The sequence below is a fragment of the Macaca thibetana genome, chromosome 5 (assembly GCF_024542745.1).
Source record: "Macaca thibetana thibetana isolate TM-01 chromosome 5, ASM2454274v1, whole genome shotgun sequence".
NCBI lineage: Eukaryota > Metazoa > Chordata > Mammalia > Primates > Cercopithecidae > Macaca > Macaca thibetana.
In genome coordinates this window covers 106161298-106186345 of record NC_065582.1, presented here as the reverse complement: position 1 = coordinate 106186345, position 25048 = coordinate 106161298, and the positions used below count along the sequence as shown (strand labels likewise).

At 40.9% G+C, this 25048-nt stretch overlaps 1 protein-coding gene across 5 annotated transcripts in view; it reads right to left on the bottom strand.

Moving 5' to 3' along the window:
* Nucleotides 1-25048, bottom strand: part of LOC126954756 (60S ribosomal protein L14-like) — a 1186913-nt gene that overhangs the window by 166200 nt on the left and 995665 nt on the right. The window contains exon 1 of one of the 5 annotated variants that reach the window (XM_050790633.1): nt 13603-13606. The exons of the other annotated variants lie outside the window; for them this stretch is intronic. The gene's annotated coding sequence lies outside the window, so the exon portion shown is untranslated. Of the gene's footprint in view, nt 1-13602; nt 13607-25048 lie in introns of those variants that run through there. 5 annotated transcript variants of the gene reach the window in all.

Sequence of the window (25048 nt, the reverse complement as noted above, 5' to 3'; positions counted from 1 at the left end):
GGGAGACCAAGGTGGGTGGATCACCTGAGGTCAGGAGTTCAAGACCAGCCTGGCCAAGATAGTGAAACCCCATCTCTAATAAAAATACAAAAAAAAATTAGCTGAGTGTGGTGGTGGGCGCCTGTAATCCCAGCTACTAGGGAGGCTGAGGCAGGAGAATCCCTTGAACCTGGGAGGTGGAGCTTGCAGTGAGCTGACATCGTGCCACTGCACTCCCGCCTGGGCGACAGAGTGAGACTCTGTCTCAAAACAAACAAACAAACAAAAGAATACTTAACATGGGATGGAGAGCTACCTCTCAACAAATTTTTAAGTGCACAATACAGTATTATGGACTATAACCACCAGGTTCAGCAGAAGATCGTATCCATCTTGCATAATTGAAACTTTTATCTGCCAAAGAACGTTTTCCCATATCCCCCTCCTCTGGCAACCACCATTCTATTATCTGATTCTATGAATTAGATGATTTTATTTACCTTCTGTAAGTGGAAGCATGTTGTCTTTGTCCTTCTGGTACTGGCTTATTTCTGTCAGCATAACGTCCTGCAAATGGCAGGATTGGCTTCTTTTTTAGGGCCGAATGGTATTCCATTGTTGCATCCTCACTCTTTTTTTTTTTTTTTTTTTTTTTTTTTTGAGACGGAGTCTCACGCTCTTGCCCAGGCTGGAGTGCAGTGGCGCGATCTCGGCTCACTGCAAGCTCCGCCTCCCGGGTTCCCGCCATTCTCCTGCCTCAGCCTCCTGAGTAGCTGGGACTACAGGCGCCCGCCACCGCGCCCGGCTAATTTTTTTTTGTATTTTTAGTAGAGACGGGGTTTCACTGTGGTCTCGATCTCCTGACCTTGTGATCCGCCCGCCTCGGCCTCCCAAAGTGCTGGGATTACAGGCTTGAGCCACCGCGCCCGGCCGCATCCCCACTCTTGAACCATACTAGTGTGGGCTTAAAGGAGTAGGATTCTCCAAGCCAGAGTTGGTGAGAGGGAGAGGAGCTTTGATGAAGATGGACAAATGGTCACTCTGAACCATTCTTGGCACATTAGCTTGAGTCCAACTGACTTTCCGAGTCATAGCAGTCTTTAATCTAACGCAGTTTCCCAAGGTATCTTCTGTAGAACCCCAAGTTCCCAGGCTTGCAATAGACAACATTGAAAAGTGGGCTTCCAGGTTAAACAATTCTAGTTAGCATGAGGCAAAGTTAAATGTCTTTACTAAGAAACCGATGGAAACTTTCATGTGTTAATGTTGCATTGTAACTTTGAAAAAAGAAGCGTGATTTGCATCATAACTCAAAGATTCTCCTAGCCTGCTTAAGCACAGAAACTTTTAATTTTTTCATGGAGCAACACAGGGCTGATAGAAAGGCATTTCAGAGAGGACACTGGTGTCTCTAAGGCTGAGAGTGCCTACCAGGAGGAGGAGAGCGGCCCAGGGGCTTCAGGGGCGTGTGATTTGCATGTCTCTCTGTGACAGAAGCAGGTCGTGGCACGCACACTAACAGCTACAGGATTCTTCTCTCCAGGAGAGACAGTTGGTCGGTTTGGTGACTTTTCCAAGGAAAATACAGAGAGTAAAGTAACCAGACCAGGGAAACAGCCATTCTTTTGTAAAAACAAACACAGGAGCCCCTGCGTCAGCAAACCCCATGGAGAGCAACTTGCTCAATCTTTTAAATAGCTTTTAAAGAAGGATTTGAGGTCTTAAACTTGACTTTGAGGAGAAAAAAATAATTCGTGTTAAAAAGAAACATATGTGAGACAAATGTCAGGCAGCTGAAAATCATGGATAATTTTGACACATTTTTAGTTATAATTTTCAATGAAAAAATAATATAGAAAAACTCTCTTTAAAAGCTCACCTTTCAAAAAAAATTCTGTTGAAAAAACACAAGCAGCTCTGGGTGACATCTGCCTAATGGTATAGAGTTTTGCAAACAGCAAAAATGTGAGAGAATCCCTGGGATGCATTGCTGATTGATCTTAAAGAGGAGCAACCCAGGTCTCAAGGATTTTCCTGAAATGTGTTGTTCTCAACATATTCTTAGCAGTCAATATAATTTTGGCCCACTCTTCGGATCTCACTAGTATGTGCATAATAACAAAACAACCCAAAGAAGATAAAGTTTCAACTGTTTATATCAGAAGAAGACTATAAAACCTACTATGATAGTGAGTCAGGCAGGCTTTAAAAGATTGTAAGAGTTGAATGCAAGGAAGTTAAAGCAAAAAGATACAGCCAGGAACTTATCAAGAAGATAACTATTTTTTCCACTGGATTAAGTGCCGAGTACTTTCCACACATAACTTTCATCTTCATGATAACCCTGAGAGGTTCACATTATTCCCAATTTACTGATGTATAAGTTGAGTTCAAAGAAGTGAAGAAACTTTCTCAAGTCCCCATAGTCACTGAGTGTGGAATTAATATTTTAACCCTGATTCATCATGCGTGTCTCTTCAAAGCTCCTACTTCCAATGACAAAGTTGTGCTCACCCAAATACATTTAATTTGAAAGTCAAGGATAAAACTCTTGCTCTCATTGCCCAGGCTGGAGTGCAATGGTGCAATCTCGGTTCACCACAACCTCCACCTCCTGGGTTCAAGTGATTCTCCAGCCTCACAAGTAGCTGGGATTACAGGCTCCTACCACCACACCCGGCTGATTTTTGTATTTTTAGTAAAGATGAGGTTTCACCATGTTGGCCAGGCTGGTCTTGAACTCCTGACCTCAGGTGATCCGCCCACCTTATTCTCCCAAAGTGCTGGGATTATAGGCGTGAGCCACGGTGCCTGGCCAAGAAACTTTTAATGACTGTTTTTAAATCAAACAGAATTCCTGGGTGAAAACAGATGGGACTGGGAATGAAATTATTTCACAAATCTATTAATTTTACTCGGCAAACACTTATATAGCACTTTCCAGGCACTGGCTTAAACATTTTGCAAATGTGGATCCTCCTAACAGCCTTATGAGGTAAGTACAATTAGCATCTCCTGTTTACAGAAAAATAAACAGAGAGGTTAAGTCACTTGCCTAAGGTTACCCAGCTAATCAGTGGCAGGGCAGGGACCCACATGCAGGAAGTCAGACTCCAGAGTCCCTATTTTTAACCTCTATTCTATTGAAAGTAATGGTAAAAACCACAATTACTTTTGCACCAAGCTAATATGTTCATTCTTTGATCAGACTTTTGAGGTCTAAGGAAATACCACACTAGGGTGCTGGGTCTGGTGTTCAGTTTTTATAGTGTGTTTACTTGCCTAGTGTCAGATGCACTTTAGGCAAAAACAGATTTTCAAAGCTCTCCTGAATACTACCATGTCAAGGAACATGAGGCCTGGATGTCTATATCCAATGAGGGTCTCTTGACCCCACCCAACTCACATGTGCTCTTCTCAGGGGTGGTCTTGTTTCATTGGCCATGGAAAATCAAATGCCTACGGCCTTCCCATTTTGGTGGACAGCGTGTGGGGGATTTGTCTCTCTGGCAGTGTCAGGACTAACTTATTGGCACAGAAAAAGGAAGAGAGCCTCAAGTTGTGTTGCTGAATCATTCATAGTGCTCAGCCACAATATGCGCTCAGATGTTCCAGAAAAACCCAGATTAAGAGTAACCCTTGCCGCCTCTCTCTCGCATGCGCGTGCGCGCTCTCTCTCTGTCACACACACACACACACACACACACACACACTCACAGAACTGACAGCTAAGTCAGGATCCATATGAACAAACATTCTCCTAGAAGCCTAATGGGGCAGTGTTGTGCTTGGGATAAGGACTGAGGCCCTCGAATAAATTGTTTTAGCAGAGTTGAGACTCCAACTGGCCCTATAAATAATTATGACATTGAAAACAAGAGGTGGGGGTGGAGAGCTAGCGCAGCCCTTTTGAATAGCAGTTTATTGATGAACAAAGTACTTCTTGATGTTTAATTGCTCTCACCCTTTTTCTCTAACTAGGTCAAAGTACAAATAAACAATTTTTTCCCTCCACTGAAAGATGAATTATACAAACCGTGAAGCAAAAGATAGGAAAAATAAAGATAAAACTCTCTTTAATTGTGAAGTAGATGATTCTTCCATTTCTTTAGCTGATCATTTTCTTTATCTTTTTTTGAGACTGGGTTATGAGACTGGCTAGTTTTTATATTTTTGGTAGAGATGGGGTTTCACTGTGTAGCCCAGAGTGGTCTCCAACTCCTGGGCACGAGTGGTACTCTCACCTCAGCCTCTCAAAATGCTGGGATTACAGAGGTGAGCCACCATGCCCGGCTCATTTTCTTTTATGTAAAATAAAACAAGAAAAACTTCCTTTAATTTACTTTTATTTTTCATTGGTTTTCTAACTTGACAAAAATTTCCAATTGTTTCTTTTTAACATTTTCCTCTCAGAAAGGCCTAAGGCATGGGATCTCAATTGCCAAGTTTAATCAGTTCCTAAAAGACACATGAAGTCTTTGAAGAAAAAAAATGTAAATGGTATCTTTCATCCAGGGAGTACTATTTAAAGTACATCTCCGTATGGCCAGAACCTAACAGGTAGCAGATTCAAGTCTAAAGTTTTGCAATGGAAAACACTGGAAATTGCAGGTCTTCTGGACTGAACATTTAAACCCATTTAGTTTTGGAAAAGGAGATTGCTGGAATGCCTTTGGTGTCTGGAAAAAAGAGCACTGGCCTGCAAGGTAAGTTGAAGTTTTGCTCAAGAAGAGAATGAACACAATGCTAAGAATCATAACGGACCCTCAGCATTTCCAGATGTGGAACCAAGTGTCAGCATAAATTTCCCCAGATCTGTTTCGAGGATGGGCTTATCTAGCAGTGCTGGAGGGAACACACAAGAAGGCGCTACAGTAGTGGCCAACCTTCCCCATGAGAAAGGGGTCCGCTTGTGTCCTACCCAGCACATAGCTCATGTCTCAAAACCAGCTCTCAAGAGAGAAGGCAGAGCCGTGCTTTGACTGCTTTGGAACAGACTCTGCCTAGCTTCAATACAAGGAATTCACTCCTCACTTGTGCATCTTAAGCTGTGGTTGAAGACAGAAATAGTTAGCTTTCTTCACTAACACTGTATTCTACACATTTCCATACATACGTATGACCATGCAATCTTTATAATCATAATTTTAATTGTTGATAATTATTCCTTAAGTCACTATTTTATAATATAATTCACATTTCCCTGCTATCAGAAATTGAGGTCCTTTTGATTATTTAATATAAAAAAACTATAATTAGTATTGATACTACTTATAGCATCAATCCTTCATTGATACTTCAATCATTACCCAGTGTTTCCCATCATCCAGAGCGTCTCTTTCAATGGGATTTACAGGAATCATTGGTGTACACAGCCCTTTGGCCCTTTTGTCACACCATCACTTGGAAAATCATTAGCGAGCAAGTGAAAGGGGAAAATGAAAGGATTGAGAAAATGTTCATTCAGTGAAATCTGAATGTAAAACTATAGTGAGATCTATGCAAGTCTTTAAAAATCAAATTGACTTTTTCAAAATGCAAAAATTGAAAAAGGGGCTGAAATTGCCAACAATCTTAATCATCTGAATGTAATAATTCCATAGCCACATACATGAAAATAATACTGTTTGTCCAGTCCTTTTACATCTTCAGAGCTAAAACAGCGTAGCACACATGATTACATAAAGTGCTTACTTTGTGCCAGGTAGTTTTATGTTTTATGTGATTTATGAACTCATCAATCCCTTGGAAAAAAACAATGAGGAAGTTACTATCATTTTTTTCTATTTTCAAATAAGAAATTGAGTGTGAGAGAGGTTAAGTAAGCTGCCCAAAGTCAGAGCTAGAAGGTTGCAGGGTTGAATATGAACCCAGGCAGTTCAGCTCTGTAATCTATGCTCTTAATCACCACACTTACTGCCTTTCCAGAATGCATGTTGGCTAATCCATGTTGGCTTTCTTCAGTAGCATTATAGTATATACATACTTCCAAAGGTGAATGTGACTATATGGACTTTATCATGACCATTTTAATTGTTGTAAAATGTTTTCATATAATTTTCCATGATAATTTAACCCTTCTCCCACTATTGGAAACTGAGTTCCTCTAGTTGGTTAAAATTATTAACAATCTATAACACATAATTCCACAAACATGATTATTTTCAAGCCATTTTGTAAAATGTCCTTGATATGGATTCCCATCAATGGTATTGCTGGGTCAAGGGGTACACATTTTTATGACTCTTGCTACATAGTTCAACAATGATTTCCAAAAGAGTCATTCTAATTCACATCACCAACATTACTATATGAGAATACAAGATTCATTGAAGCCTTGCTAGAACTGGATATTATGAATTATATTTGTAAATTTAATGGATTAAAAAATGACCCCCCTCATGTTAATTTTCATTTGATTACTAATAATGTGAAACACTTTTTAATAATCTTATTTTGAAGCCAAGTTTATTACAATACAATCTATGCACAGTAAAATTAATCATTTTTAGGCATATGGTTTTAGCAAGTGTTTATAATCATATAACTACCATCTCAGTCAAAATATAAAATATTTCCATCACTCCCTAAGTTCTCTTAGGCCTCTTCGTAGTCAATCTCCTCCTCATTCCCCCACCCCTGGCAACCTCTAATTTTTTTTCCCATAATTTTTTACTCCTACTTTTTCCAGAATGTCATACAAATAGAACCATACAGTACGTATGATTTTTGTGCCTGGCTTCTGTCATTTAGCATAATGATTTTGAGATCAGTCACGTTGTTGCATGTATCAGTAGTCTGTTCCTTTTTCTAGTAGAGTGGTATTCTATTGTCTGAATGTGCCACAATTTGTTTATCCATTCACCAGTTGGCAGACAGCTGGGACATTTGTCTCCCAGTTTTAGAGATTATGCATAAAGTGGCTATAAATATTTGTAAACAGGTTTTTTATGAGAACACTCATCTTCTTTTGGAATTTTTGTCCATGTAATTTTCTTTACTGGAAGATTAATATTTTTGTTTTTTAAAAATTTTTATGAGCTCCTTATTGAATACAAATTTGAACTCTTTGTTTCAAACATATTTTCAAGATTTACTTATTCTAGTCTCTAAGATTGGTTTTTATTTAAGCTTTAAATTTTAAAATGTACTGAAACCAGTCAATCTCTTCCTTCATTATTTATTTTATTACTTCTATGCTTAGAAAATTATCTCTATTTTAGAGGTTTGATAAACACTACATTTTCTTCATTGATAGGTGGTTTGAATTTTTTGTATTGAATTTCTGACCATCTGGAATTGGTTTTATTCACTGGGTAACATCCTTTGTCTTTACCTATGTAATACTTTACAATTCTATTAATATTTGCACACATTGCCTTATTACAGAAATCTATAAAGGTCAATAAAGGAAGCCTACTATGCACAGGACATTATTCAACACTGTGTCCCAGGCTTCAAAGAGATGAAATAAGTAGAGGATGCAGTTTCTGCTCTTGAGTAGCTTTTAGACAAGTTAAAGATCAGACAGGTAGAAGGACAATTCAGGGTAAATATTTCTGTTTGCCTCAGTTGTTACCGGAACCAGAGTTCCAGAATTTATGGCACAATCAGGAGGGCTGGAATGTTAATTTGGAATTTTAGGCCTTATCAAAAATTCTGTGCTAGTTGGACTGATTGCACGTCAGCCTATATAGTAGCTGATAGGACATCAGAAATAGCCAGGCTAAGTGACAGTGGAAAACTCATTTTCTCAGCTTACATCTTCAGCCCCTCCCAATCCTTCTACCCTCTATCTAGACCAGTGGAGTAAGGACCTTAAAGGAAGTAGAGTGGGCTCTACCTCAACTCGTCCACTCAACTGCTTGCAAGGAGAAAGAGGAAGCAAGAAAGTGAATGAGAGAAAAATGGCACACCAACTGTGCCTACCGATCAGTGTCTTGGTCTCTCACCAAGATGCTATTCTGAGCATAGCATCCCTGTGGTTTGGGGACTCATTTGAGTCTTCTTCATTGCAACTCAGGAGTCAGACTAACACAGGGTCAAATGCTGGCTCTGTCACTTATTAGTAAGATTGTAACTTTGTAAATATATTTCTGTATATAGATGTAGGTGCACAAGAAAAAAAAAAAAGACTGCAAATCATTAAAGGAGGGAGCATTACCCTTCTGGGAATCAAGGTGGAGATGGCATCAGTATTAGTGATCAAACCCTAGGGAGAAGATCATCCCATCCTAACAACGGCATCTGACATTCAATGAGCACTTGTTACACGCTACATGTATCTACACTTCAGTACACTAGCTCTGGGCCTCCTGCTGTCGCTCCCTAAGGAATATATTATTAACCTATTTTTTTCTAATGAGGAATTGGGGCTCAGGGGACTTAGATACTTTAATAACCCTACACAGCTCTGAAGTAAAGGAGTTGGGATTTGAATCTAAATCGGCCAGATCCTAGAACATGAGTTCTAGCCTTGATACTGTACTTAGTGGCACTAAGTGGTAGCCACTAGATTATTTCAGCTTCAACTCCTATGGTTATTGCTTCTATTGCTAAACCTTGGAGGTTCTGCATTTTGTTTTAATAAGGGAGGTGGTTTCCCTAACAACTCTCAAGTCACTTCCGTACAGGTCTAGAAACATTCATTTCCCTCTCATTTTCTCAACCGTGTAACATAGTGTTATCACTAATTAGTCTAGCAGCATTGGAGAAAAGGGGTTTATCGGGACTAATCCTTATATGGTTGTAAGACTCAGTTATTTTCCCAAAGAGGGGCTTCATGGGTGGGTCCAAGGCTTGCTTTTAACCCCACTTATAGTTGATGCCTCCCTTGCCCAAGAGCCGCTCTTGATCCTGTTTAGTGATTGGCAAAGTGAAGGGCAGATTCCCTTCTTATGAGGTCTGACAACTTTTCTTTGCCTGGGACTAGCCTGACTAGGAGAGGTGTTTAAAAGGGGTGCTTCCAAAGTAACCTGGGGTGAAAAGAAACGGAAGATATGTTGACATCCTTGATCTCCTGTTAGATTAGTGCAGTGAGAAGTGAGACAGGGCTGCCATCAGGGTACAAGAGGTTAGAAAGTTTGGATGGAGGCTGTTAGGGTTATTTGAAGGGAAAGAAGAGTTTGGACCTCTTAGATGTCGGTTGGTAATTTAATGCTGGCTGTGGAATCCACTGGCCATCAATTTTGATGAGCTGCCCTAGCTGGAGAGGTCACATTTAAGCTCTCTGACTAGAGCTCTTCATTTGCTCTTTGTATGCAAAGCAAGACAAACTATTGATTCCATTGTTTTTTGTTGGTCCTGCCCCTGCATGCCGAAACACTTCCTTCCACTTGGGGTAGAACAGTTTTAAGGCACTCAGTGTCTGGAGTTGCCGGTTTATATCAGCTTCTGACGTCTGAACTAACTAATCTATGGCTATCAGCTTCCATAAGAAGTATGATAACATATTTAGGAATATGTGGAAATATATGCATCTTTAAATCTTTGCTATGATTGCTTCACTTTAGGGGGCAGATAATTTGAACTAAAAGATTTCTAGACTTGGAATGTGTGACCACACTTGAGTTCACAAGTTGTGAAACCCACAAAACTCTGGCCTCCTGTCACTCTTCTCCCAACCAGCAGCAGGGTCTGCTCTGACCTTGGGGTCAGAGCGTTTTCATGCTCATTGTGCTTTGGCACTCAACTTCCACCTTTGGGACCTACAGTCAACTTTTTCTCTCAGCAGCTTAGGTTCCTTGAGAAAAACTTTTCCCCACCCTGGACTCTGAACCAGGACCTGATCAAAATCACTTTCTCACAGCATTTTATCCAAAAACACAGTCAGTATCCTCTGCTCCTGGAGGCATTTTGATGTTTTATTTGTTTTTTTTCTTTTTAAATCAGGATTATATTGCACATGATTTAAAGAATCACATACATCTGTAAGACGTTTAGAAAAATACAGCAGCCTCTCTGCATCTGTTCATTACTCCCAAATGACTTTTGCTTTCAAGTCTGCTGACCCTTTCTTTTGGTCTTTATCACCGAATTCTTAAATCATATGCTTCTACTGAAACTCAGGAGTTTTCAGTTTTAAGTATTGTCTATTGATTTCCAACCATTCCAACCATGGGAAATGAGGATTTATCCCTCTTTCCCACCTCCACCCAATTCAGCCACACACAGACATTTTTGGCCCCCTTTTCTCAATATATTATAATTGTGATTTGATTGATAAGTAGCCCTTACATAATAATGTCTTTGTAAACTCTGTAGTTGAGTCATGTATATTACTTTCTTTTTTTTTTAATTATACTTTAAGTTCTAGGGTACATGTGCACAACGTGCAGGTTTCTTACATACATATACATGTGCCATGTTGGTGTGTTGCACCCATTAACTCATCATTTACATTAGGTATATCTCCTAATGCTATCCCTCCCCCACCTCAACAATAGGACCCAATGTGTGATGATCCCCTTGCTGTGTCCAAGTGATCTCATCGTTCAATTCTCACCTATGAGTGAGAACATGCAGTGTTTGGTTTTCTGTTCTTGTGATAGTTTGCTGAGAATGATGGTTTCCAGCTGCATCCATGTCCCTACAAAGGACACGAACTCATCCTTTTTTATGGCTGCATAGTATTCCATGGTGTATATGTGCCACATTTTCTTCATCCAGTCTGTCACTGATGGACATTTGGGTTGATTCCAAGTCTTTACTATTGTGAATAGTGCCACAATAAACATACATGTGCATGTGTATTTATAGCAGCATGACTTATAATCCTTTGGGTATATCCCCAGTAGTGGGATGGCTGGGTCAAATGGTATTTCTAGTTCTAGATCCTTGAGGAATCGCCATACTGTTTTCCACAATGGTTGAACTAGTTTACAGTCCCACCAACAGTGTAAAAGTGTTCCTATTTCTCCACATCCTCTCCAGCACCTGTTGTTTCCTGATTTTTTAATGATTGCCATTCTAACTGGTGTGAGATAGTATCTCATTGTGGTTTTGATTTGCATTTCTCTGATAAGCATTTTTTTCCTCATTTCAACTTTGGTGAATCTGACAATTATGTGTCTTGGAGTTGCTCTTCTCGAGGAATATCTTTGTGGCATTCTCTGTATTTCCTGAATTTGAATGTTGGCCTGCCTTACTAGGTTGGGGAAGTTCTCCTGGATGATATCCTGCAGAGTGTTTTCCAACTTAGTTCCATTTTCCCTGTCACTTTCAGGCACACCAGTCAGACGTAGATTTGGTCTTTTCACATAATCTCATACTTCTTAGAGGCTTTGTTCATTTCTTTTTACTCTTTTTTCTCCACACTTCTCTTCTCACTTCATTTCATTCATTTGATCTTCAATCGCTGATTCTCTTCCAGTTGATCGAGTCAGTTACTGAAGCTTGTCCAATTGTCACGTAGTTCTCGTGTTATGGTTTTCATCTCTATCAGTTCTTTTAAGGTCTTGTCTGCATTGATTATTCTAGTTATCCATTCATCCATTCTTTTTTCAAGGTTTTTAGTTTCTTTGTGCTGGTTATATAGTTCCTCCTTTAGCTCTGAGAAGTTTGATCGACTGAAGCCTTCTTCTCTCAACTCGTCAAAGTCATTCTCTGTCCAGCTTTGTTCCATCCATTGCTGGTGATGAGCTGCGTTCCTTTGGAGGGGGAGATGCACTCTGATTTTTTGAATTTCCAGTCTTTCTGCACTGCTTTTTCCCCATCTTTGTGGTTTTATCTGCCTTTGGTCTTTGATGATGGTAACGTACTGATGGGGTTTTGGTGTGGGTGTCCTTTCTGTTTGTTAGTTTTCCTTCTAACAGTCAGGACCCTCAGCTGTAGGTCTGTTGGAGTTTGCTTGAGGTCCACTCCAGACCCTGTTTGCCTGGGTATCAGCAGTGGAGGCTGCAGAAGATAGAATATTGCTGAACAGCAAGTGTTGTTGTCTGATTCTTGCTCTGGAAGCTTTGTCTCAGGGGTGTACCCCACTGTGTGAGGTGTGAAGTGTCGGTCTGCACGTAGTGGGGGATGTCTCCCAGTTAGGCTACTCAGGGGTCAGGGACCCACTTGAGCAGACAGTCTGTCCGTTCTCAGATCTCAACCTCCGTGCTGGGAGATCCACTGCTCTCTTCAAAGCTGTCAGACAGGGGCATTTACCTCTGCCGAGGTTTCTGCTGCTTTTTGTTTAGCTACGCCCTGTCCCCAGAGGAGGAGTCTACAGAGGCAGGCTGGCCTCCTTAAGCTGTGGTGGGCTCCACCCAATTGGAGCTTCCTGGCAGCTTTGTTTACCTACTTAAGCCTCAGCAATGGCAGACGTCCCTCCCCCAGCCTTGCTACCTACTGCCTTGCAGTTAGATTTCAGACTGCTGTGCTAGCAATGAGGGAGGCTCCCTGGGCGTGGGACCCTCTGGGCCAGGTGTGGGATATAATCTTCTGGTGTGCCGTTTGCTAAGACCCTTGTTAAAGTGCAGTATTAGGGTGGGAGTGACTTGATTTTCCAGGTGTTGTGTGTCTCAATTTCCTTTGGCTAGGAAAAGGAATTCCCTTCCCCCTTACATTTCCCAGGTGAGGCGATGCCTCACCCTACTTCAGCTCTTGCTGGTTGGGCTGCACCTGCAGACCAGTGCCAACTGTCCGACATGCCCCAGTGAGATGAACCTGGTACCTCAGTTGAAAATGCAGAATTCACCCGTCTTCTGTGTCGCTCACGCTGGGAGCTGGAGGCTGAAGCTGTTCCTGTTTGGCCATCTTGGGCGCGCCCCCTGTATATTACTTTCCTAGCAAAATTTTGTTTTCCTTGAATTTAATAAATAATTGTCTTTTTTTTTTTTTTTTTTAAAAGACAGAGTCTCTCTCTGTTGCCCAGGCTGGAGTACAGTAGTGTGATCTCAGCTCACTGCAATCTCTACTTCCTGGGTTCAAGTGATTCTCCTTCCTCAGTCTTCTAAGTAGCTGAGATTACAGGTGCGTGCTGCCATATCTGGCTAATTTTTGTGTTTTTAGTAGAGATGGGGTTTCCCTATGTTGGCCTGGCTGGTCTTGAACTCCTGGCCTCGAGTGATCCACCTGCCTCAGCCTCCCAAAGTGCTGGGATTACAGGCATGAGCCAATGTGCCCAGCCCATTTGCCCAGTTTTCTATGCAATTATCTCTACTATATTCCTAAGGTCTCCCCCACTTGTGTAACTCTCAGTACTTTTACATACATGAAATAATTCTCTTAATTGCTTATGCTTGAAAAGGTGTCACATTTCCCTTCTGTTAGATCTTTTATTTCATGCATTCTATGTGAGAAATAAAAATAAAATCCCAAGTCCCCCAACCAACTGAATGAACTCCCCCTCTTGGCCAAGAGGACTTCAGAGAAACCTTTAAAAACTGAATTCCCAGCCATGACAGGATGGGAAGTGGTACATACCTCATTATACCTCCTCCTTCACTAACTGCCATTAGGCTTTCTTCCCTAAGGATTGAACAGAAATTACCTCTGATTTTAACCAGCCACCTGATGCTGCCCCTCCCTTTTGTAGTTTCGACACAGCAAGTGACCAGCATTCCTTCCTAGTAAGAAACCACTGACCATGGGGTTGTTCTGGCCAGTCTATGGAGGGCTGCACAACGAAGGCCTTTGCACCCCCTGCTTCACCTTTTGATGTATAGGACTTCATTGTAATACATTTAAATATTAAGTCTCCACCCCCAGTTGAACATGGATGCATGTTACATACATGTTATTCTTCTACGCATGTGTGTGCCTTCCCTTCGTAAATGTTCAAAGCTCTTCCAATAACCTGTTGAATATGTATACTTAGCCAACCCATTCAGCATTAATTCCTGTCTCATCCTTCCTTCCTTTCCTCCAAGTGCTTGTTTTTGGAGAAGCTTCTTCCAGAGGCTATGCTTCCCAGCCTGTGGGATGGCCAGCCTCTAGGCTGCAACCCTTTATGAGAAATAAAGCTCTCCTTTCCAAATTTATGAATCTCGTCATTTTTCAGTTGACATATATCTGCCTCTTTCTTGGTTTACTCCTTTGTTTTGATGAAGTAACTTTGAGAAGGAAGTACATAGGAGGTAAGTTTTTTGAGAACTTGGATTCTGAAAATGTCTTTGATTTACCCAAGGGGGATTCCATTTATCTCGGATGTTCAACATAGAATCCTATGTTGAAAATTATTTTTCTTCAGAATTTTTAAGGAATTGCTCCCATGCCTTCCTAGCTTCCAGTGTTGAGAAGGCTGATGCCATTCTGATTCTTAATCCTTTGTATAAAACCTGTTTTTCTGTTTGGAAGCTTTTAGCATCTTTTCTCTCCTTTTGCCTTAGGTTGGGTTTTCTAGTAATAGACTGAGACAGAAATTTGAGTGCATGTGATTAATTGAGGCAATAATCTTGGGAGAGCAGATAAGCTAAGGAAGCACCCTAGGTCTAGGGAACGAGCTAAGGATGCGGTCTTCACTGGAGCTCCCATCTGATCCAGTGGGATGCCCTGGAGCAAGAGTTGAACCACAGAATTGTTCACCCTTTTGAGACAGGGGCCTTTTGAACCTTCAGGTCAGTTAGTCATTGGTTGTTAGTTCTCGTGTGTAGGAGTTGAGTGGTGGGTGGAACCTCCTAGATGACACAGCTTCTGCTTTGCTGAAGGCAATTCTCCAGAGAAGAGGTCTGTAAGTTATTAGCAGCCAACACACAGAGCAGTTGCATGCATTGGCTTAGTAAAGGGGACCTGGTCAAGGTACTAACAATGTCTTCTAGACATGTATTCTGAAATTTCACAATGATTGCCTTTCACCCTGGAAACTCTGTACTTCATTCAGTTTTGGGACATCCTCTTCAATTATTTTGTGGATGACAACATCTTCTCCAGAACTCCTTTTATTCAGATGTTGAAGCTCTTGGAGTTGTCCTCTGGTATTTTCTTATCTATTCTCTCCTATGTCTCTTGTTCTTTCTGTATCTTTCTTTTCAGTCTTTCTAAATTTCTGAGATCTTATTTCTAATTTCTAAGACCTCTTCTTTGCTCTGAGTATTCTTTATGTTAATAGTTTTCTACCCATTTCATGGTTGCAATTTCTTCTTTTCTGATAATAGTAGTTCCCCCTAACCCCTAGTGTTTCTTCTCCTTTCACAGTCTCTGTTTCCTCTAACTTGCTTTGTCTCTAATTTTTTTATATTGAGGCATTCCCTTACTATGTCTATTTCACTGTATGCTCATCTTTGACAGTGGGACACTGGAACACAGATTGGAAACTCTGGCCAGTGGGGCCATTGACTCTGAACTTCATGGTGGGGTGAGCTGGATAGACTATTTTCTGGGGGAACCCTAAGAATGTTAGGTCTTTTCTTGGGAAATGATCAGAGTCTACAGAGAAACCTTTACTAGTGTTTTGCATGTAGGATATAAGTCTGATTTTCAATGTTTTGAGAACCAAGTAGGGGGAGAAGACTGGTTCAGTTTCAACATTCAGTAAACATTCATTTTATCCCACTATTTTTATATCACATTATCTCCATCCTCAGCTGTAACTGATGTTCTCTAGTCCAGAGACTATGATTTACCTTTTCAAAGACCAACCCTCTGTCTTCTTTAGGATGAGAGAGAGACTGTCACCTGGCTCTATGGGATAAGAGAAGGGATATGAGTGGTCTAACTGCTTCTTAAACAGGCTTTCAATAAATACTGCTTGTTTTAGCTCTACTCTCTCCCAACTTCTAGAAGTGCCTGATGTCTCAACTTTTCTAGATTTTTGTGAATTCTTTATTGTAAATTGTGTCTCCACTCCTCCCATTTAAAATTTAGCTTTCTTGGATCTATAATCAGTAACTATTCATCCATGTGGTTTTCCAACTTCCAAAATTTTGTTGCTGTTATCTCCTCTTGAAAATTCTTTATTTTTGTATGTTTATGCCTTTTTTCATCCTTTTACTATTATTTCAGTGGAATTTAGGGAGGCAGTAAACATTGAGGCATATGTTTAATCTGATATCTTTAATACAAATCCCCAATAGAATCTTCTAAGCTCCTTAAAAAATTCTCAGCCTCTTATTACTCATTTTGACTGTGCTAAGTCTGCCTTCCTCATTGGTAAGGACTGCCCTCATCACCTACATGCTCTCTCTAGTATGTACCTCCCATTGGGTATCTAGCAATAATTTCTTTGCTAAAAATTTATGCAACATTATTCGCCAACATTGTATTTGATCCTCAAAGAGCATATCTAGTTGAAGGAGAAAAAAATACACAGCACAACAAAGGGTCATTCTAATGTGCTAAAGAATAAAAAACTCACAGATTCGTAGTCCCCCCAGTTTTTGAATAATTTTGCTAATTCACATTCTTAAAGTTCCCTCAATCCACAAACACTTTATGAGAGGTGTTTTCACTATATGTTTCTAAGGTATTGAGCCTGTTCTCACACTGCTTAAAGAAAACCTGAGACTGGGTAATTTATAAAGAGAAGAGGTTTAATTGGCTCACAGCTCTGCAGACTGTATAGGAAGTATGGCTGAGGAGGCCTCAGGAAAATTACAATCATGGCAGAAAGTGAAGGGGAAGCAGGCATATTTTCACATGGCCAGAGCAGGAGGAAGACAGACTGGCAGAGGTGCTACACACTTCTGAACAGCCAGATCTTGCAATAACTCACTCTTGCCATGACAATTCCAAGTGGGGTGGTGTTAAACCAAGAGTAATCACCCCCATGATTCAAACACCTCCCACCAGGCCCCACCTCCAACATAGGGGATTATAATTAGTCATGAGATTTGGGTGGGGACACAGGGCCAAACCATATCATTTTGCCCCGGGCCCTTCCAAATCTCATGTCCTTCTCACATTGCAAAATACAATCATGCCTTTTCAACATTCCCCCAGTCTTTTTTTTTTTTTTTTTTTTTTAATTGTACTTTAAGTTCTAGGGTACATGTGCACAACGTGCAGGTATGATACATAGGTATACTTGTGTCATGTTGGTTTGCTGCACTCATCAATTCGTCATTTACATTAGGTATTTCTCCTAATGCTATCCCTCCTCCAGCACCCCAATCCCCAACAGGCCCTGGTGTGTGATGTTCCCTGCCCTGTGTCCAAGTGTTCTCATTGTTCAATTCCCACCTATGAGTGAGAACATGTGGTGTTTGGTTTTCTGTCCTTGTGATAGTTTGCTGAAAATGATGGTTTCCAGCTTCATCCATGTCCCTGCAAAGGACATGAACTCATCCTTTTTTTATGGATGCATAGTATTCCATGGTGTCTATGCTCCACATTCTCTTAATCCATTCTATCATTGATGGACATTTGGGTTGGTTCCAAGTCTTTGCTATTGTGAATAGTGCTGCAATAAACATATGTTTATGTGTCTTTATAGTAGCATGTTTTATAATCCTTTGGGTATATACCCAGTAATGAGATTGCTGGGTCAAATGACATTTTAAGTTCTAGATCCTTGAGGAATTGCCACACTGTCTTCTCAATGGTTGACTTAATTTACACTCCTACCAATACTGTAAAAGCCTTCCTATTTCTCCACATCCTCTCCAGCATCTGTTGTTTCCTGACTTTTAATAATCACCATTCTAAGTGGCTTGAGATGGTATCTCATTGTGGTTTTGATTTGAATTTCTCTAATGACCAGTGATGATGAGCATTTTTTCATGTGTCTGTTGGCTGCATAAATGTCTTCTTTTGCAAGTGTCTGCTCATATCCTTTGCCCACTTTTTGATGGGGTTGTTTGTTTTTTTTCTTGTAAATTTGTTTAAGTTCTTTGTAGATTCTGAATATTAGCCCTTTGTCAGATGGGTATATTGCAAAAATTTTCTCCCATTCCGTAGGTTGCCTGTTCACTCTGATGATAGTTTCTTTTGCCATGCAGAAGCTCTTTAGTTTCAATAGATCCCATTTGTGTATTTTGGCTTTTCTTGCCATTGCTTTTGGTGTTTTACTCATGAAGTCCTTCCCATGCGTATGTCCTGAATGGTATTGCCTAGGTTTTCATCTACAGTTTTTATGGTTTTAGGTCTAACATTTAAGTCTTTAATCCATCTTGAATTAATTTTTGTATATAAGGTGTAAGGAAGGGATCCAGTTTCAACTTTCTACATATGGCTAGCCAGTTTTCCCAGTACCATTTATTAAATAGGGAATTCTCTCCCCATTTATTGTTTTTGTCAGGTTTGTCAAAGATCAGATGGTTGTAGATATGTGGTGTTATTTCTGAGGCCTCTGTTCTGTTCCATTGACCTATATGTCTGTTTTGGTACCAGTACCATGCTGTTTTCATTACTGCAGCCTTGTAGTATAGTTTGAAGTCAGGTAGTGTGATGACTCCAGCTTTGTTCTTTTTGCTTGGGATTGTCTTGGCAATGTGGGCTCTTCTTTGGTACCATATGAACTTTAGTTTTTTCTAATTCTGTGAAGAAAGTCATTGGTAGCTTGATGGGGATGGCATTGAATCTATAAATTACTTTGAGCAGTACAGCCATTTTCACAATATTGATTCTTCCTATTCATAAACATGGAATGTTCTTCCATTTCTTTGTGTCCTTTTATTTCATTGAGCAGTGGTTTGTAGTTGTCCTTGAAGAGGTCCTTTACATCCCTTGTAAGTTGGATTCCTAGGTATTTTATTCTCTTTGTAGCAATTGTGAATGGGAGTTCACTCATGATTTGGCTCTCTGTCAGTTATTGGTGTATAGGAATGCTTGTGATTTTTGCACATTGATTTTGTATCCTGAGACTTTGCTGAAGTTGCTTATCAGCTTAAGGAGATTTTGGGTTGAGACAATGGGATTTTCTAAATATACAATCATGTCATCTGCAAACAGGGACAATTTGACTTCCTCTTTTCCTAACTGAATACCCTCTATTTCTTTCTCTTGCCTGATTGCCCTGGCCAGAACTTCCAACACTATGTTGAATAGGAGTGGAGAGAGAGGGCATCCTTGTGCAAGTTTTCAAAGGGAATGCTTCCAGTTTTTGCCCATTCAGTATGATATTGGCTGTGGGTTTGTCATAAATAGCTCTTATTGTTTTGAGATACATCCCATCAATACCTAGTTTATTGAGAGATTTTAGCATGAAGGGCTGTTGAATGTTGTCAAAGTCCTTTTCTGCATCTATTGAGATAATCATGTGGTTTTTGTCTTTGGTTCTGTTTACATGCTGGATTACGTTTATTGATTTGCATATGTTGAACCAGCCTTGCATCCCAGGGATGAAGCCCACTTGATCATGGTGGATAAGCTTTGTGATGTGCTGCTGGATTCGGTTTGCCAGTATTTTATTGAGGATTTTTGCATTGATGTCCATTAGGGATATTGGTCTAAAATTCTCTTTTTTTGTTGTGTCTCTGTCAGGCTTTTGTATCAGGATGATGCTGGCCTCATAAAATGAGTTAGGGAGGATTCCTTCTTTTTCTAGTGATTGGAATAGTTTCAGAAGGAATGGTACCAGCTCCTCTTTGTACCTCTGGTAGAATTCGGCTGTGAATCCGTCTGATCCTGGACTTTTTTTGGTTGGTAGGCTATTAATTATTGCCTCAATTTCAGAACCTGTTATTGTTCTATTCAGAGATTCAGCTTCTTCCTGGTTTAGTCTTCGGAGGGTGTATGTGTTCAGGAATTTATCCCTTTCTTCTAGATTTTCTAGTTTACTTGCATAGAGGAGTTGACAGTATTCTCTGATGGTAGTTAGAATTTTTGTGGGATCAGTGGTGATATCCCCTTTATCATTTTTTATTGCATCTATTTGATTCTTCTCTCTTTTCTTCTTTATTAGTCTTGCTAGCGGTCTATCAATTTTTTTGATCTTTTCAAAAAATCAGCTCCTGGATTCATTGATTTTTTGAAAGGTTTTTTGTGTCTCTATCTCCCTCAGTTCTGCTCTGATCTTAGTTATTTCTTGTCTTCTGCTAGTTTTTGAATTTGTTTGTTCTTGCTTCTCTAGTTCTTTGAATTGTGATGTTAAGGTGTTGATTTTAGATCTTTTCTGCTTTCTCTTGTGGGCATTTAGTGCTATAAATTTCCCTCTACACACTGCTTTAAATGTGTCCCAGAGATTCTGGTACATTGTGTCCTTCTGGTCATTGGTTTCAAAGAACACCTTTATTTCTGCCTTCATTTCGTTATGTACCCAGTAGTCATTCAGGAGCAGGTTGTTCAGTTTCCATGTAGTTGTGCGGTTTTGAGTGAGTTTCTTAATCCTGAGTTCTAATTTGATTGCACTGTGGTCTAAAAGACAGTTTGTTGTGATTTCTGTTCTTTTACATCTGCTGAGGAGTGCTTTACTTCCAATTATGTGGTCAATTTTAGAATAAGTGCAATGTGGTACTGAGAAGATTGTATATTCTGTTGATTTGAATTGGAGAGTTCAGTAGATGTCTATTAGGTCTGCTTGGTGCAGAGCTGAGTTCAAGTCCTGGATATCCCTGTTAACCTTCTGTATCATTGATCTGTCTATTATTGACAGTGCAGTATTAAAGTGTCCCATTGTTATTGTGTGGGAGTCTAAGTTTCTTTGTAGGTCTCTAAGGACTTGCTTTATGAATCTGGGTGCTCCTGTATTGGGTGCATATATATTTAGGATAGTTAGTTCTTCTTGTTGAATTGATCCCTTTACCATTATGTAATAGCCTTCTTTGTCACTTTTGATCTTTGTTGGTTTAAAGTCTGTTTTATCAGATACTAGGATTGCAACACCTGCTTTTCTTCACTTTCCATTTGCTTGGTAGATCTTCCTCCATCTCTTTATTTTGTGCCTATGTACATCTTTGCACGTGAGATGGGTCTCCTGAATACAGCACACTGATGGGTCTTGACTCTATCCAATCTGCCAGTCTGTGTCTTTTAATTGGGGCATTTAGTCCATTTACATTTAAAGTTAATATCGTTATGTGTGAATTTGATCCTGTTATTACAATGTTAGCTGGTTATTTTGCTCTTTAGTTGATGCAGTTTCTTCCTAGCATCATTGGTCTTTACAATTTGGCATGTTTTTCTAGTGGCTGGTACTGGTTGTTTCTCTCCATGTTTAGTGTTTCCTTCAGGAACTCTTGTAAGGCAGGCCTAGTGGTGACAAAATCTCTCAGCATTTGTTTGTCTGGAAAGGATTTTGTTTCTCCTTCACTTATGAAGCTTAGTTTGGCAGGATGTGAAATTCTGGGTTGAAAATTCTTTTCTTTAAGAATGTTGAATATTGGCCCCCACTCTCTTCTGGCTTGAAGAGTTTTTGCTGAGAGATCTGCTCTTAGTCTGATGGGCTTCCCTTTGTGGGTAACCCGACCTTTCTCTCTGACTGCCCTTAAAATTTTTTCTTTCATTTTAGCCTTGGTGAATCTGACAATTATGTGTCTTGGGGTTGCTGTTCTCAAGGAGTATCTTTGTGGTGTTCTCTGTATTTCCTGAATTTGAATGTTCACCTGCCTTGCTAGGTTGGGGAAGTTCTCCCGGGTAATATCCTGAAGAGTGTTTTCCAACTTGGTTCCATTCCCCCCATTACTTTCAGGTACATCAACCAAATGTAAATTTGACCTTTTCACATAGTCCCATATTTCTTGTCGACTTTGTTTGTTTCTTTTTACTCTTTTTTCTCTAAACTTGTCTTCTCACTTTATTTCATTAATTTGATCTTCAATCACTGATACTGTTTCTTCCACATGATCGAATCGGCTATTGAAGCTTGTGCATGCATTAAGAAGTTCTCATGGCACGGTTTTCAGCTTCATCAGGTCATTTAAGGTATTTTCTACACTGTTTATTCTAGTTAGCCATTTGTCTAACCTTTTTTTAAGGTTTTTAGCTTCCTTGCGATGGGTTCGAATATCCTCCTTTAGCTCGGAGAAGTTTGTTATTACCAATCTTCTGAAGCCTACTTCTATTAACTCATCAAACTCATTCTCCATCAAACTTTGTTCCACTGTTAACGAGGAGCTGTGGTCCTTTGAAGGAGAAGAAACACTCTGGTTTTTAGAATTTTCAGCATTTCTGCTCTGGTTTCTCCCCATCTTTGTGGTTTTATCTACCTTTGGTCTTTGATGTTTGTGACCTACAGATGGGGTTTTGGTGTAGATGTCCTTTTTTTTGATGTTGATGCTATTCCTTTCTGTTAGTTTTCCTTCTAACAGTCAGATCCCTCAGCTGCAGTTCTGTTGGAGTTTGCTGAAGATCCACTCCAGACCTGTTTGCTTGGGTATCACCAGTGGAGGCTGCAGAACAGCAAATATTATAGAAGAGAAAATATTGCTGCCTGATCCTTCCTCTGGAAGCTTCATCCCAGAGGAGCACCCACCTATATGAGGTGTCTGTCGGCCCCTACTGGGAGATATCTCCCAGTTAGGCTACACGGGGGTCAGGGACCCACTTGAGGAGGTGGTCTGTCCATTCTCAGAGCTCAAACGCTGTGCTGGGAGAACCACTGCTCTCTTCAGAACTGTCACACAGGGACATTTAAGTCTGCAAAAGTTGTCTGCACCCTTTTGTTCAGCTACGCCCTGCCCACAGAGGTGGAGTCTATAGAGGCAATAGGCCTTGCTGAGCTGCAGTGGGCTCCATCCAGTTTGAGCTTCGTGACTGCTTTGTTTACTTACTCAAGTCTCAGCAATGGTGGATGCCCCTCCCCCAGCCAGGCTGCCACCTTGCAGTTTGGTCTCAGACTGCTTTACTAGCAGTGAGCAAGGCTCCATGGGCATGGGACCTGGCAAACTAGGCACAGTAGAGAATCTCCTTGTCTGCTGGTTGCTAAGACCTTGGGAAAAAAATTTGGACAGGAGTGTCCTGTTTTTCCAGGTACAATCTGTCACAGCTTCCCTTGGCTAGTAAAGGGAAATCTCCCAACCCCTTGTGCTTCCTGGGTGAGGTGATGCTTTGCCCTGCTTTGGCTCACTTTCCATGGGCTGCACCCACTCTCCAACAAGTCCCATTGAGATGAACTGGGTACCTCAGGTGGAAATGCAGAAATCACCTATCTTCTGTGTCAATCACTCTGGGAGCTGCAGACCAGAGCTGTTCCTATTCAGCCATCTTGGAACAGACCTCAACATTCACCCAAAGTCTTAACTCATTCCAGCATCAACTGAAAAGTCCACCCTCCAAAGTCTCATCTGAGATAAGGGTATATAAGCCTTGTCTATGAACCTATGAGCCTGTAAAATCAACACAAGTTAGTTACTTGTAAGACAGAATGGGGGTATAGGCATTGAGTAGATACTCCTGTTACAAAAAGAAAGAAAATGGTCAGAAGAAAGGGGCTACAGGTCTTATGCAAGTCCAAAACTCAGCAGGGCAGTCATTAAATATTAAAGCTCTAAAATAATTTAGTTTTTCTCCATGGCTCACATCCAAGGCACACTGGTGAAAAGGGTGGGCTCCCAAGGCCTCGGGCAGCTTTGCCTCTGAGGCTTTGCAGGGTACAGCTCTTTTGGCTGCTTTCACAGGCTGGCACTGAGTGCCTGCAGCTTTTCCAAGTGCATAGTGCAAGCTGTTGGTGGATCTATCATTCTAGGGTCTGGAGGATGATGTCCCTCTACTCACAGTTCCACTAGATAGTGCCCCAGTGGGGATTCTGTGTGAGGGCTCCAACCCCACATTTCACCTCCACATTGCCCTAATAGAAGTTCTCCATGAGGGCTCCATCCCTGCAGCAGGCTTCTGCCTGGACATCCTCATTTTTTTACACATCTTCTACAATGTAGATGGGGGCTCCCAAACCTCAACCCTTGCGCTCTGGGCACCTGCAGGCTTAACACCACATGGAAGCTGTCAAGGCTTATGGTTTGCACCATCTGGAACAGCACTTCAAGCTGTATCTGGGGCCCTTTAAGCCAAGGTTAGTGCTAGAGCTGCCAAGATGCAGAGTGCCATGTCCCAATGCTGCACAGAGCAGAAGGGCCCTCGGCCTGACCCACAAAACCTCCTAGGCCTCAAGGCCTGTGTTTCCTCCTAGGCCTGAAGGCCTGTGATGGTGGGGAGTTGCCTAGGACATCTCTGAAATCCCTCTGAGGCCTTTTTCCCATTCTCTTGGCTATTAGAAATTGACTCCTCTTTACTTATGCAAATTTCTGCAGCCTGCTTGAATTCCAACCCTGAAAATGGATTTTTCTTTTCTACCACATGCCCAGGCTACAAGTTTTCCAAACTTGTGTGCTCTGCTTTCCTTTGAAAGATAACTTCAAGTTTCAAGTCATGTATTTGCTCAAGCACATGAGCACAGGCTTTCAGAAGCAGCCAGGTAACATCTTGAACACTTTGATGTTTAGAAATTTCTTCTGCCAGATACCCTAAATCAACTCTTTCAAGTTCAAAGTTCCACAGATCCCTAGAGCAGGGGCACAATGCTGCCAGTCTCTTTGCTGACACATAACAAGAGTGACTTTTACTCCAGTTCCCAATAAGTTCATCATTTCCATCTATGACCTCCTTAGCCTGGATTTCACTGTCCATATCACTATCAGTATTTCGGTCACAGCCATTCAACAAGTCTCTAGGAAGTTTCAAACTTTCCCTCATCTTCCTATATTCTTCTGAGCCCTCCAAACTGTTGCACCATTATCCAGTTCCAAAGCTGTTTCCACATTTTTGGGTACCTTTATATCAATACCATACATCTGGTACCAATTTTCTGCATTAGTCTGTTCTCACACTGCTGTAAATAAATACCTGAGACTGGATAATTTATAAAGAAAAGAGGTTTAATTGGCTCATGGTTCTGCAGGCTGTACAGGAAGCATCGCTAAGGAGGCCTCAGGAAACTTACAATCATGTCAGAAGGTGAAGGGGAAGCAGGCATGTCTTCACATGGCCATAACAGGAGGAAGACAGAGTTGGGGGAGATGCTACACACTTTTAAACAACCAGATCTCATGATAAGTCACTCTCACCATGACAACACCAAAGGGGATGGTGTTAAACCATGACAAACTGCCCCTATTATCCAATCATCTCCCACTAGGCCCCACCTCCAACACTGGGGATTACAATTTCACACGAGATTTTGGTGGGGACACAGATCCAAACCGTATCAGGTATGCTTCAATGTCAAGGATCTGATTGAAACTCTAGCATCAGAAACAACTCTAGTGGTGGGATGCAA